The 13914-nt window shown below is 38.7% G+C and overlaps 3 long non-coding RNA genes across 3 annotated transcripts; all 3 read left to right on the top strand.

Annotated features, from left to right (window-relative positions):
* The first annotated feature begins 4230 nt into the window (after window positions 1-4230).
* On the top strand, window positions 4231-5019 carry LOC140679847 (uncharacterized). Its single transcript, XR_012051182.1, has 3 exons — window positions 4231-4657; window positions 4745-4885; window positions 4971-5019. It is a non-coding gene; the product is annotated as an uncharacterized lncRNA (long non-coding RNA).
* Window positions 5020-5044: 25 nt separating this feature from the next.
* On the top strand, window positions 5045-5825 carry LOC133623517 (uncharacterized). The gene is made up of 3 exons (XR_009817895.1): window positions 5045-5291; window positions 5389-5592; window positions 5691-5825. It is a non-coding gene; the product is annotated as an uncharacterized lncRNA (long non-coding RNA).
* Window positions 5826-6184: 359 nt separating this feature from the next.
* Window positions 6185-6708, top strand: LOC133623516 (uncharacterized). Its single transcript, XR_009817894.2, has 3 exons — window positions 6185-6263; window positions 6353-6427; window positions 6531-6708. It is a non-coding gene; the product is annotated as an uncharacterized lncRNA (long non-coding RNA).
* The last annotated feature ends 7206 nt before the right edge of the window (window positions 6709-13914 follow it).

Consider the following 13914-nt stretch of genomic DNA (forward strand, 5'->3'; position numbering starts at 1 on the left):
AAATAATCAAATGATTTTAACAAAATAATGAAAAACAAATACTGTACTGAAGTTTCACTCGTTGTATAGCACACAAACTTAAAAGTAGACACTAGGTGGCCGTAAAAGCACATTCAGTAGGAAGGGAACTCATGTGGCCCCATTCGTCGGGGTTTACCTGACACATGGAACGTGACAAATTAGGGGGGTGGTGCAATATCAACTTTGGCCGCTAGGTGGAAGTATTTTTAAATACACTGTGTTGTACTGTACTCACAGCTCATTGTCAAATTACTCTGTACCGTTTTAATTCATTACAACTAACAATAGCAACAATCTATTATGATTATAGAAAGAAACACCACCAAAAGCTTCTTTATTGTCCGCTGTCTGCTCTGTCATCCACAAGTTGCAGACATTTTACGCTTGAAAAGTGTTTGTCCATCTTAAACATTCATTCATAAGATACCCTGTACATTATTATTGCACCACAAGGGACAAGCGGTAGAAAATGGATGGATGGATGGATGGAGGTTTTATGACATAGCAGTGCAATCATGTGGTGTCTCCCAGTCAGCAACGACAAATAAACGTGACGCTACTGTAGGGTATAATAATTAGGGAAGATGAAATAAATGTATAATACAAGCATTACTCTATTAACTTTTACTAGTTTCATTAAATAATTCTTCAGGGAGGAAACTTTTATTTTTTTAATAATGATGTTTTTATCACTTTATTGTAAAACAAAATTATACAATATGTTGTCCTTTAACATTGCCTCTTTTTAAAGGAATAAACAATAATTGCAATGAATTGAATCTATTTAAAAATACATTAATAAAATGAATTATGTAAAAAAAAGGATATATGCACAGAATGATAATCGTAATCAATCAAATAATGTGTTTCTGCAGAACCAAAGTTTCCAGTCAAACTAAAAAATATTCCAATATGTAACAAAATAAGGCACGTCATAATCCAGACAGAAACAGTCTAAAATTGAGGTTAACATTACCCCAAAAAAAGGAAATATATGAATGAATAAACAATTATTTATGTATTGAAATAGAGGTTCTCAAACTTTTTTTCACCAAGAAAAAGAAAAGAAAACCCTTGGCTCTCCAAGTACCACTATAAAGACCAACATTAGAGTACAGTAGCGTAATAGGCCTAAGTGTTCGTTAAAAACGCGGCAGAAGTTTTATATATAATATTGTAGGCCATTGTAACATTACACACAACTTGAACAGTAACACTGTGTTTGAATACTTAATCAAGTGATTATTTGGCATACGACTCGATGGCCCCTGTGTACCACAGTTAAATAATAAATCATACGTGTTATTCATCCTTCGTGTATATTTCCAAAATCGGCACTTAAAACATATGTATTCATATTAACTTTATTTTATAATATTTAAGTTATGTTCCCTTGTCCCCGCACTTGTCACTCACAGTGTCTAAATGCCAAATATAATTATGTTCACTGTATGAAGATGTGGAATATGACAACAATATTTAAAAACAAACTGGGCTTGATTTTTTTTGTAGTGTTTTTAATTTAAAAAAATGTTTTTGTTTTATAAGCTTTTATTTCTTTGATTTCATCCAGTCGGATCCAGTATTAACATGTTTTTTTTTTTGTTTTGTTTTTATTTATTGATTTATTTATTTTTATTTTTATTTTTATTTTTATTTTTATTTTTATTTTTATTTTTATTTTTATTTTTATTTTTATTTTTATTTTTATTTTTATTTTTATTTTTATTTTTATTTTTATTTTTATTTTTATTTTTATTTTTTTTACAAACATTTTCTTGTTTTATTGTCACTTTAATGAACTTGTACAGCACTTTAGGGCAACTGCTATTCCTAAATGGGCTTTATAAATAAACGTTGACCTTGACCTATTTGTATTTCTAATTATTATTCAAAAACACAATATAATACTATAAATATACTCATATTATTTAATAACACCAATAATATTAATCTGAATACAGCAAATACCACTCTGGGGTCATCTAATTATATCATAAATGTCATATTCTCACAAGCATGAATAATTAACATATCTTGTTGATATTGTAATGTGTAATTATGACCACCAGATGGCTCTAGTAAACCATGGGCAGTTTGTTGTCATAGTAACGCTTCCCACAGTCCGGCCAGAGTTATGACTTAATGTTTTGTTTTCTCTTGCAAGGAGCCTCAGTTTTTATGGCCGCTTATTTTATGTGTTTTTAGTTTGGGCATGGGACAAAAAACACTTTTCCAAACTCAGTGGACAATGCATGCATCTCGACAATGAGAAAATATGTGTATTTGCGTGGCTGTAAAGTTATGCCGAGGATTGTTGTGCGTGGTTTGAAAAGGCTGCAGGTGATGACGTCACAGCGATGGACGCCTGAATATGTCATTTTGCACCTGGCAGGTGAGGTGGAAATGATGGCTGAGAGCGAGTGGAAACAGATATCGGATGTCAGCAGCCACCCAGGTAACACCTAACGTTAGCGTAACGTTACTGTATGTTTCTCGTTTGGTTATGCAAGATGAGAACATTCTAAGAACATTCTCAGAACATATCAAAACCTATCTGACACACAAAATATTTGCCTGCAATGGAAACAGCGACCGTTAGGCTTTTCGAAATGTTTTTTTTCGCAAATTTACTTTATATACATTATGTAGTAACTTTTCCCTAACGTTCCGCGAACGTGTTGTGTTTTTCGAACAATCTGACGTCAGCTGAGCTGAGTCAAGGCTTCACGCATGCGCGTAGAAGCTTCCGTGAGACAAAGACGAAGCTCGACAACGCTGCAAATTCCAGAATCCCGATAATCAGGCAATACGGTGCGCCATCCATTGATCACATGTAAGTAGATAGAAAGAGTGAAATATGAAGCACGTTTTTGTGTAACAATTTCTACCCTACATGATTCATTTCAGACCATTTTACGGTTTTAACGGTTTTCAAATGCGCGCCATGCTCAACTGCCGGAACCATATAAACTAACATGCATTTCTCGTGCATATTGGCTGTTATATAGTTTCCAAATACCAACGAATGACTTCTGAAGAAGGGTGGATCTATCTGTAGCCTAGTTAAACAATAATTTGCCCCATCAGTGTCATATTTTGAGGTCCATATGGCACGAATGTTGCCTGAACGTTCTGTTAAACATTATCACAATTTCAGAAGGGTTAAAACCATTAAAAATCAGTTACCAGTGGCTTATTTTATTTTTCGAAGTTTTTTTCAAAATTTTACCCATTACGCAATATCCCTAAAAAATGTTATATACACCCGTCCATTTTCCTGTGACGTCACAATACAAACAAACATGGCGGATAGAACAGCAAGATATAGCGACATTAGCTCGGATTCAGACTCGGATTTCAGGGGCTTACGCGATTCAACAGATTACGCATGTATTGAAACTGATGGTTGTAGCGTGGAGGCAGGTAGCGAAAACGAAATTGAAGAAGAAACTGAAGCTATTGAGCATTGCCAACCTTGAGACCTCCGATTTCGGGAGGTGGGGGGTGGTTAAGAGGGGAGGAGTATATTGACAGCTAGAATTCACCAAGTCAAGTATTTCATACACATTATATATATATATATATATATATATATATATATATATATATATATATATATATATATATATATATATATATATATATATATGAAACAGGCCTGTAGAGATGAAATAGTCTTGTGATTTTTTTTCCCCACACATACATATATATATATATATATATATATATATATATATATATATACCTACATCCTGAAAATATGCAAACAAAACTGTGTTTAGATAATTGACACTTCAAACTTGCATAAATAAATATTAAGGAATATAACATAACTTGGCTTCTGAGAGTTTCAAAATGTAATGAATAAAATGCTAAAGTTGTTGATAAACAAGCTATTATTTTAATAATTAAATATGGTCATTTTAAATGAATTATTATGATAATTTAAAATCAATTATTTCAAATATGTTTATTTTAATGTATAATTCTATGGCTGGATGTAATAAGGAGTCACAAAAAAATAAAAATAAAAATACAATTAATTTTGATGTTTTTAGCAAAATATAGTAAAAATGTGGGCGATAATAGGGCAACCCATTTTCCTTGTTTGTTTTTTTTTTTTATAGAATAAACAACACAATGAAGAAGTTTCAACAGAGGGCTTATAAGCGTAGATGGGCTGCCACAACTTGGCATTTGAAGAAGCAATGCCGACAGTCAACTTTAGAATTAGAGAGTGATGATAGCGAGCAAGAGAATGACACGACAATCTTTACAACTCCAGAAACAGTGACAACCCTTCAGTACATGGATGCTGCGGAGACTGCTTCCTGCACTGCCGCGGGTGCTGACAATGCCACCTACAGTGGCCCTGATAGTGATGAGCCTGATGAAAATGATGCTGATTGGAGACTAATCGACCATCATGTCACCTTGTCATCTGATTCAGAAAATGAGAGTGATAGTGACTGCTTTGAAGATATTTTGAGGTCTGGATTATTTTATCTTCAGAATAGCTTCTGCTATTGGCCAAAGCCAAATCCTACCCACTCCAGAATCCGGAGAGCTGAGATTCCTGACAAAGAAGTCTGGGTTAGGCTGCCAATTCGGGTTTTCAGGAAAACATTGACTGGTAAGGGAATATTGTCAAAGTCATATCATGTATATCTTAAACAATATAATTCATCTTGAGTCATCAGCATACTTTGAAATTTTTCAGAAGACTTTGACAAGGCCCTTCAATATGAAAAACAAGCTGAAATGTTTTCGAGCCCAGAGGAAGAAGAAATGTCAACCAAATGGAGCCACATCACCCCTGAACGTTATAGAAACGATGAGGAAGATGTGTTTGATGCTGACGGTTAGTCACTTTTCAAAGACTGTTTACTTACAATACTCAAACACTACTTAGTGGTGCATAAATGTTATTGTCTTCGTTGGTTTAGGCGAAGAGGAAATTCGGCCAAAAAAGAAGTGCAGAAAAGAGAAATTACAAATCCTCATCCAGGCACCCCCACTGCCAGTGCTCCCACCATTGAACTTTCCAAACTCCAGCGAGTACCAGACCACTTCAGCCAGTACCAGCCAATACTACACCACTCCAAGGCATCCAGGCCGACCTCACAGCCCAGCGAGAAGCAGCACTTACAGGCTCAGTCCAGACAGGAATCATGCATCCAGCTCAAGCCAGTACCAAACCACTCCAGCCAGTACGAGTCAGTACCAGACCACTCCAAGAAGCAGCAGGAATGCCCTTGAAAGTGAACGTTAGTTGGCTATTTAACTGTTGATAGGTGGTGTTAAACAGGCTGTTACAACGGGCAGTAACACGAATTACCTCTTTGACTTTTGTTGTCTTTGCAGTTTTCCAGTTAAACATGAAAGTTAAAAAAAATAGTTGAGAACCAGGGAGAAATTATGCGCATGCTGAGAGGGCTGGCAGCACAGTCTGTGGGGCCAGAAGCTGTGGATGTTCAAGATCTCATTGAGAAGCCTTTCGAGACTCTTGAGCAGCTTAAGACCTTCTGTGAACAGCTCGACACTGATCTTCTGCTCAGAAAGCAGCTGGTAATTAGTTTTAATTCCCCACTGCAAAATTATCTTGCTCAGTTATCAAAAAACATGTTCTAATCAAGTACAATATTGTTGTTTATTTATTTGTATAGGTGAAAGCTCTTACTGCTCTTGGTGGGCAGAATTTGGCAGACACGGTGAGGACAATGCTGAGGAAAATTGCCACAAACAAAGTCCTGGAGCAGCTTGGTCTCCGTGGAAAGACAGGCAAAGTGGCGTTTGAGGACTTGCCCTTTTAGAGAATAATAATAAGTAAGTGTTAATAATAGGTTTGCATCTTTGAACATGTTGCATGTATGCTCACAAGGTCGATCTAGCTGTTATTATTACGGTATTTATTCTAAAGGGAATTCTAAATTGTGCTGGTGATTCCAGAGGCATGCAGGGGTGTTTACAAACAGACGACCACAGCTGAAGTAGATTGTGAGCTTGGAGAGGTCCTGAAACTGGCCACTTTTCGAAAGGGAGGTTCAAAGTTTGAGGTACGGAGAATTATGATAAGATATCCCAATTTTGAATTCCATTTTATTGAAGTTCCACTGCATGTCTTTTGAATTTGCAATTATAACTACTTGCAGGAGAAGAGGAGGAATTAAGAGGAAGCGACGACGAAGAAGGGCAAAGGGAAGTGTACAAAGAAAAGGGACAGTGAGATGAGTGACCAGGTAAATGATAAAGTAATTATGCCAATGTTTTAATTCAATTCATAAAGATCCCAGTTCTGTGTTGAATTTGCAATTATAAATACTTGCAGGAAGTGAAGAAGAAGAAAACAGGGAAAGGGAAAAGAACCAAGCAAACGCTAGTGAGACCAGTGAGCATTGAGCAGGTAAACAAGGAGTAAATTATGCCATGTTTTAATTGAATTCAATTCATCTACATTCCAGTGCTCTTTGTTGTATTTGTGAATATCTATAATTATTTACTTCCAGGAAGAGAACCAACAAGAAGGGGCAGGAGTACACTGACGCGCACGACCAAGACCACAGCATTCCATTTCTATTCCATCCATCCATCCATCTTCTTCCGCTTATCCGAGGTCGGGTCGCGGGGGCAGCAGCCTAAGCAGGGAAGCCCAGACTTCCTTCTCCCCAGCCACTTCGTCCAGCTCTTCCTGTGGGACCCCGAGGCGTTCCCAGGCCAGCCGGGAGACAGTCTTCCCAACGTGTCCTGGGTCTTCCCCGCGGCCTCCTACCGGTCGGACGTGCCCTAAACACCTCCCTAGGGAGGCGTTCGGGTGGCATCCTGACCAGATGCCCGAACCACCTCATCTGGCTCCTCTCGATGTGGAGGAGCAGCGGCTTTACTTTGAGCTCCTCCCGGATGACAGAACTTCCATTTCTATTGTATTATAATTATCACTAATAAAGAATTATTGTTTAATTTTCTGTTTTGAGTGTCAGTCCTGACAATATAGCACAAAAACAGACGTAAATACCACTGCATTCCATTTCTATTGTATTATAATTATCACTAATAAAGAATTATTGTTGAATTTTCTGTTTGAGTGTTAGTCCTGACAATATAGCACAAAAACAGACGAAAATAGCATGTTCCTAAACAGTTCCCTAAACGTTCTTGCCAAACGTTCTGCTAACCAAGCAAGAACTCCACAACCTCACGTTCTTTGAACGTTACAAACTAACGTTCCCATAACAATGCCACTACGTTCTCCTAACGTTCACATAACGTTCACGTGTTACCTGGGCAGGAGAAACTTTTGTAACCTGTTTTAGAAATATTTTATGATGATTCATACACCAAAAATGCAGTGATTTACTGCTAGCAGTTATAAGATTAGAATGAAAATGATTGTATTTTACACATTCCGCCACATTAGTGAGAATGATTGCGACCCCGAAAGGGACAAAGCGGTAGAAAAAGGATGGATGGATGGATTGTGAAACATTGATGATTATTCAATCTGGTCTATGTTTTATAGTTTATACTCCACTAGGTGGTGCCATGTCTCCTATGCATTGACAATGAGATTACAAAAAAAATAAAAATAAATGAATAGCTTTAGAAATACTTTTAGAATTATTCATATTAATAATACTGTGCGTGTGTGTGCATATATAAATATATATATATATATATATATATATATATATATATATATATATATATATATATATATATATATATATATATATATATATATATATATATATATATATATATATATATATATATATATATATGTATGTATGTGTGGGAAAAAATCACAAGACTATTTCATCTTTTCTTAGGGTGTTGTCTTTGGGAAAGTGTTTGTCAATCAGATTGAGGAATTTGTGTCCAATGTTAGTTGAGACGTTTTTGCTGTAAAAACGTCTCAACTAACATTGGACACAAATTCCTCAATCTGATTGACAAACACTTTCCCAAAGGCAACACCCTAAGAAAAGTATTCAACAAGAACAACATTAAATTGAGCTACAGCTGTATGAACAATATACGACAAATCATCTCAAACCACAACAAAACAATTGCAAATGAGCCGTCGGCCCCCGGACAGAGCGACTCCAAAACCAACAAAGGTTGCAACTGTCGAAAGAAACCTGATTGCCCTCTCAACGGGGGGTGCTTACAAACATCAGTTGTCTACCAATCTAAGGTAACACGCAAGGACATTAACACATCCGACACATATGTAGGATTAACTGAAGGAGAGTTCAAAACCAGATGGAACAATCACAAGGCTTCTTTCAGGAACCAAAACCTGCGGAATACCACAGAACTCAGCAAACACATTTGGGACCTCAAAGACAATAATGTTGAATATTCAATAACATGGCAAATTCTTGCATCCAGCACACCTTACAATAGTGGTAATAAAAGATGCAACCTATGCTTGAAAGAAAAACTGTTTATTATTTACCGACCAGACCTGTCATCCCTCAACAAGCGCAGCGAAATTGTAACAGCATGCCGCCACAGACGGAAACACCTCCTATGTAACACATGAGCCAATCACCACGCCCCTACACCAGCCTGTACCCACCCACTCTGTGCCCTATATAATCCATGGTATGTGAATGCTCCCATTAAAATCTCCTGATGATTGAGGGAACCCCCCCTCATGAAACAGGCCTGTAGAGATGAAATAGTCTTGTGATTTTTTCCCACACATACATATATTGCGCTCTACTACGGTATCGAGCACTATTTTTTGGATAACCTTATTAAGACATATATATATATATATATATATATATATATATATATATATATATATATATATATATATATATATATATATATATATATATATATATATATATATATATATATATATTTAATTGTTTTTAATTAAAAAATATAACTAAGATTGGTATTTTATATTCAGAAAACTTCAGAAAAAATGTACAAATAAAATTAAATATGTCAAAACATATATAAAAAAAATACATGTAATACATATATATATATTAGGGCTGCAACAACTAATCGATTATAAAAATAGTTGCCGATTAATTTAGTCATCGATTCGTTGGATCTATGCTATGCGCATGCGCACAGGCAATTTTTATTTTTATTTTTTTTTAATGTTTTTTTTTTTTTTTTAACCTTTATTTATAAACTGCAACATGTACAAACAGCTGAGAAACAATAATCAAAATAAGTATGGTGCCAGTATGCTGGGTTTTTTTTCCAATAAAATACTGAAAAGGATAGAAATGTAGTTTGTCTCTATTATCCGATTATTAATCGATTAATCGAAGTAATAATCGACAGATTAATCGATTATCAAATTAATCGTTAGTTGCAGCCCTAATATATATATATATATATATATACACACATATATATATATATGTCGTTCCTTGTTTCGATACACAATTCTTACATTTAAAAAAGTTGCCAAACGGCACGTAGCAGGTGTGGTGTCAATCTTTTGGCACCTAACGATTCAATTTGACGATTCGACTCACAATTGATTCTCGATTCAAACCGATATTCAAAATAATAACATGTAATAAAATGAAACATTTTCAAGACCGTTGACAGGTTAGAAAAGCTCCTTCTGGTTGCATGGAGATGGCCTAAAAACATAAATACATATATATATATATGTATGTATATATTTATTTATTTATTTTTTATTTTTTTTTACTGATTTTTGAAAACTTTGAATCGATTCAGAATCTGGATGAATAAGAATTTTGATTCAGTTTGTGAATTTATTATTTTCTTTTTTTGTGCACTCCTACTCTCATGGGATGACTTGCTAAAGTGTTGTTTTAAAACGTGCACAAAATAAGTCTGAACTCAAAGCAAACGTCAACACACTCACTAAGAACTACTGTAATTGTAATATTCATCAATTATATTAATAATGTTTCAAAAGTAGAAACTCCAAATACATGGAAAGTGTGACAGTGGGATTTAAGGTGTCACATTTGACTTTACAATGCTGACCTTTCTTTGTGCAAACATCATAGACTGTGTTAAAACACACACACATAGACACAGCCACACACACACACACACACACACACACACACACACACACACACACACACACACACACACGCACACACGCACGCACGCACACTTTCCAGAGATAGACAGAGTGACCTTTCACTATTGACATTTTAATACTAAAGTGTGAGGGAAACTTTCAACAAAATCAGTAAAATTATGTATCAAATATTGGTGCGATACAGCTTGTTGACTTTTATTGATATCATGACTTGGGATATGATAATATTACGCAGTGAGATATATCTCAGTGTCTTTCTCAGTTGTTCAAGTAGTGAACACTCTCGTCTATTTAAAGGGTGTCCTCATCTGACATTGATATCAGATATCGGAACGATATCAGCAGAAAAACAATTACGGCTAGCTCGCAATCAACGCGCTAGTTGCCAACTTAACTTTTAGCGCTCTGGTTGTCAGCTGGCAATTAGCACTCTCGTTGTCTGCTAACAATTAGAACTTTGGTTGTTTGCTTGCAATTAGAACTTTGGTCGTTTGCTAGCAATTAGCACTCTGGTTGTCAGTTAGCGTTTAGCGCTCTAGTTGTCTACTAGTAATTACCACTCAAGTTGTCAGTTAGCATTTAGCGCTCTAGTTGTCAGCTAACAATTAGCACTCTAGTTTTCAGCTAGGGTTTAGCACTCTCGTTGTCGGCTAGCACTTAGCGTTATAGTTGCCAGCTCGGGATTAGCAACTTTGTTGTCAGCTAGTAATTAGTGCTGTAGTGGTCAGCCAGCATTTAGCGTGCTAGTTGTCTGCTAGCAATTAGCGCACTAGTTGTCAGCCAGCGCTTAACACTTTAATTGCCAGCGAGCGATTCGCTCCCTAGTTGTCAGCTAGCAATTAGCACACAAGTTGTCAGCTAGCGTTTAGTGCTCTAGTTGTCTGCTAGCAATTAGCACTCTAGTTTTCAGCTAGCGCTTAACACTTAGTTGCCAGCTAATAATTAGCGCCCTAGTTTTCAGTTAGCCTTTACGCTCTAGTTGTCTGTTAAAAATTAGCACTCTCATTGTCTGATCGTATTTAGCATTCTCTAGTTGTCTGCTAGCATTTAGCACTCTCACTGTCTGATTGCATTTAGCACTCTCATTGTCTGATTGCATTTAGCACTCTCTAGTTGTCTGCTAGCATTTAGCACTCTCATTGTCTGATTGCATTTAGCACTCTAGTTGTCTGCTATTAATTAGTTGGCAGCTAGCGATTAATGCTCTAGTTGTCTGCTAGCAATTAGCACTCTAGTTGTCAGCTAGCACATAACACTTAAGTTGCCTGCTAACGGTTAGCGCTCTCGTTGTCTGCTAGCAATAAGCACTTTAGTCACAGCTAGCACTTAACGCTTTAGTTGACAGCTAAGCATTAGTGCTCTAGTTATCAGCTAGTAATTAGCTCTTTAGTTGTCTGATAGCAATTAGCACTTTAGTCGCAGCTAGCGCTTAATGCTTTAGTTGACAGCTAGGGATTAGCGCCCCAGTTGTCAGCTAGCGCTTAACGCTCTAGTTTTCAGCTAGCATTTAGCGCTCTAGTTGTCTGCTAGCAATAAGACACTCTAATTGCCAGCCAGTGCTTCACACTTTACTTGCCAGCTAGCGATTAGCGCTCTAGATGTCAGATAGCGTTTGGTGCTCTAGTTGTCTGATAGCAATTAGCACTCGAGTTATAAGCTAACACTTTAGTTGCCAGAGAGCACTTAACACTTTAGTTGCCAACTAGAGATTAGCGCTCTCATTGTCAGCTAGCATTTAGCTCTTTAGTTGTCAGCTAGCGCTTAACGTTTTAGTTGACAGCTAGGGATTAGCGCTCCAGTTGTCAGCTATCGATTAGTGCTTTTGATGTCAGATAGGGATTTGGGTGCCTGTTGTCAGCTAGCGATTAGCACTCTAGTTGTCAGCTGGTGATTAAACAATGTACTTGTCAGTAGTGATTAGGGCTCTAGGTGTCAGATGGTGATTTGGGTGCCCGTTGTCAGCTAGCGATTAGTGCTCTAGTTGTCAGCTAGCGATTGGTGCTCTTGGTGTCAGATAGCGATTTGTGCACCAGTTGCCAACTAGCGATTATCGCTATGGATGTCAACTACAGTTTAGCGCTCTAGTTGTCAGCTAGCGATTAGCGCTCTAGTTGTCAGCTAGCAATTGGTGCTCTTGGTGTCAGATAGCGATTTGCGCGCCAGTTGCCAGCTAGCGATTATTGCTATGAATGCCAACTACAGATTAGCGCTCTAGTTGTCAGCTAGCGATTAGCACTCTAGTTGTCAGGTAACAGTTAACGCTCTAGTAGCCAACTCGCGATTAGCGCTCTAGTTGTCAGCTAGCGATTAGCACTCTAGTTGTCAGGTAACAGTTAACGCTCTAGTAGCCAACTCGCGATTAGCGCTCTAGTTGTCAGCTAGCGATTAGCACTCTAGTTCTCAGGTAACAGTTAGCGCTCTAGTAGCCAACTCGTGATTAGTATACAAGTATGCCCACCGGGGGTGTGTGTGGGGAAGAGACAAGAACACACCCCGGGGGTGTGTGTGTGCAGGGAAGACAAGAATACCCCCCGGGGGTGTGTGTGGGGGGAAGACAAGAATACCCCTCTGGTGTGTGTGTGAGGGTAAGACAAGTATACCCTTCGGGGGGGGGGGGGGGGGGGGGGGGGACAAGTATACCCACCGGGGGCATGTGTGGGGTAAGACAGTATACCCTTCGGGGGGGGGTGTGGGGGAAGACGAGAATAACCCCCGGGGGCGTGTGTGGGGAGAAGACAAGTAGAATACAAGAATACTGTTAGAGCCATTTACTGTTTCTGTCCGTCAAATGTATGACGTCATTAAAGGGGTTGGCTCAAGGCCAAGTGCCAGTCTACTTAGGGAGGGGCTGGGATCTTGCTCAGGTGTTGCTGAGTGGAGGCGCAACAGTTTTTGACTGTGCCAGGCTTTGATTTGTTTGTTCCCGTTTATTTTCCGTTTTTGTTACCAAGTGAGTTTGATTTACGTGACTATATTAATAAATATGTGTGTTAAACATGGACACAATTCTGGACATCAATTATTAGCCAGCTGCACACGTCTAAACTAGCTTCAGTTATATTCGGCAACCATGCAGTAGCAGTAAGAGTATAGGACTTTACCGCTACAAATACCCTTCGGGGGGTTTTGTGGGGGTAAGACAAGAATACCCCTCGGGGGTGTGTGTGGGGGCAAGACAAGTATACCCTTCGGGCGGGGGGGGGGGGAAGAGACAAGAACACACCCCGGGGGTGTGTGTGTGCGGGGAAGACAAGAATACCCCCCGGGTGGGTGTGTGGGGGGAAGACAAGAATACCCCTCGGGTGTGTGTGGGGGTAAGACAAGTATACCCTTCGGGGGGGGGGAAGACAAGTATACCCACCGGGGGTGTGTGTGGGGGGGGTAAGACAAGTATACCCTTCGGGGGGGTGTGGGGGGAAGACAAAAATAACCCCCGAGGGTGTGTGTGGAGGGAAGACAAGTATACCCTCCGTGGGTTTGTGTGGGGTGAGGACAAGTATACCCCCCTGGGGTGTGTGTGGGGGGAAGACAAGTATACCACCCTGGGGTGTGTGTGGGGGGAAGACAAGTATACCCTTGGGGGATGTGTATGTGGGGGAAGACAAGAATAACCCCCGAGGGTGTGTGTGGAGGGAAGACAAGTATACCCTCCGGGGGTGGGGGGGAAGACAAGTATACCCCCCGGGGGTGTGTGTGGGGGAAGACAAGTATACCCTCCGTGGGTTTGTGTGGGGTGAGGACAAGTATACCGCCCTGGGGTGTGTGTGGGGGGAAGACAAGTAACCCCCCCTGGGGTGTGTGTGGGGGGAAGACAAGTATACCCTCCG

Source organism: Nerophis lumbriciformis, linkage group LG26 (genome assembly GCF_033978685.3).
Source record: "Nerophis lumbriciformis linkage group LG26, RoL_Nlum_v2.1, whole genome shotgun sequence".
In the NCBI taxonomy this organism is placed as follows: Eukaryota; Metazoa; Chordata; class Actinopteri; order Syngnathiformes; family Syngnathidae; genus Nerophis; species Nerophis lumbriciformis.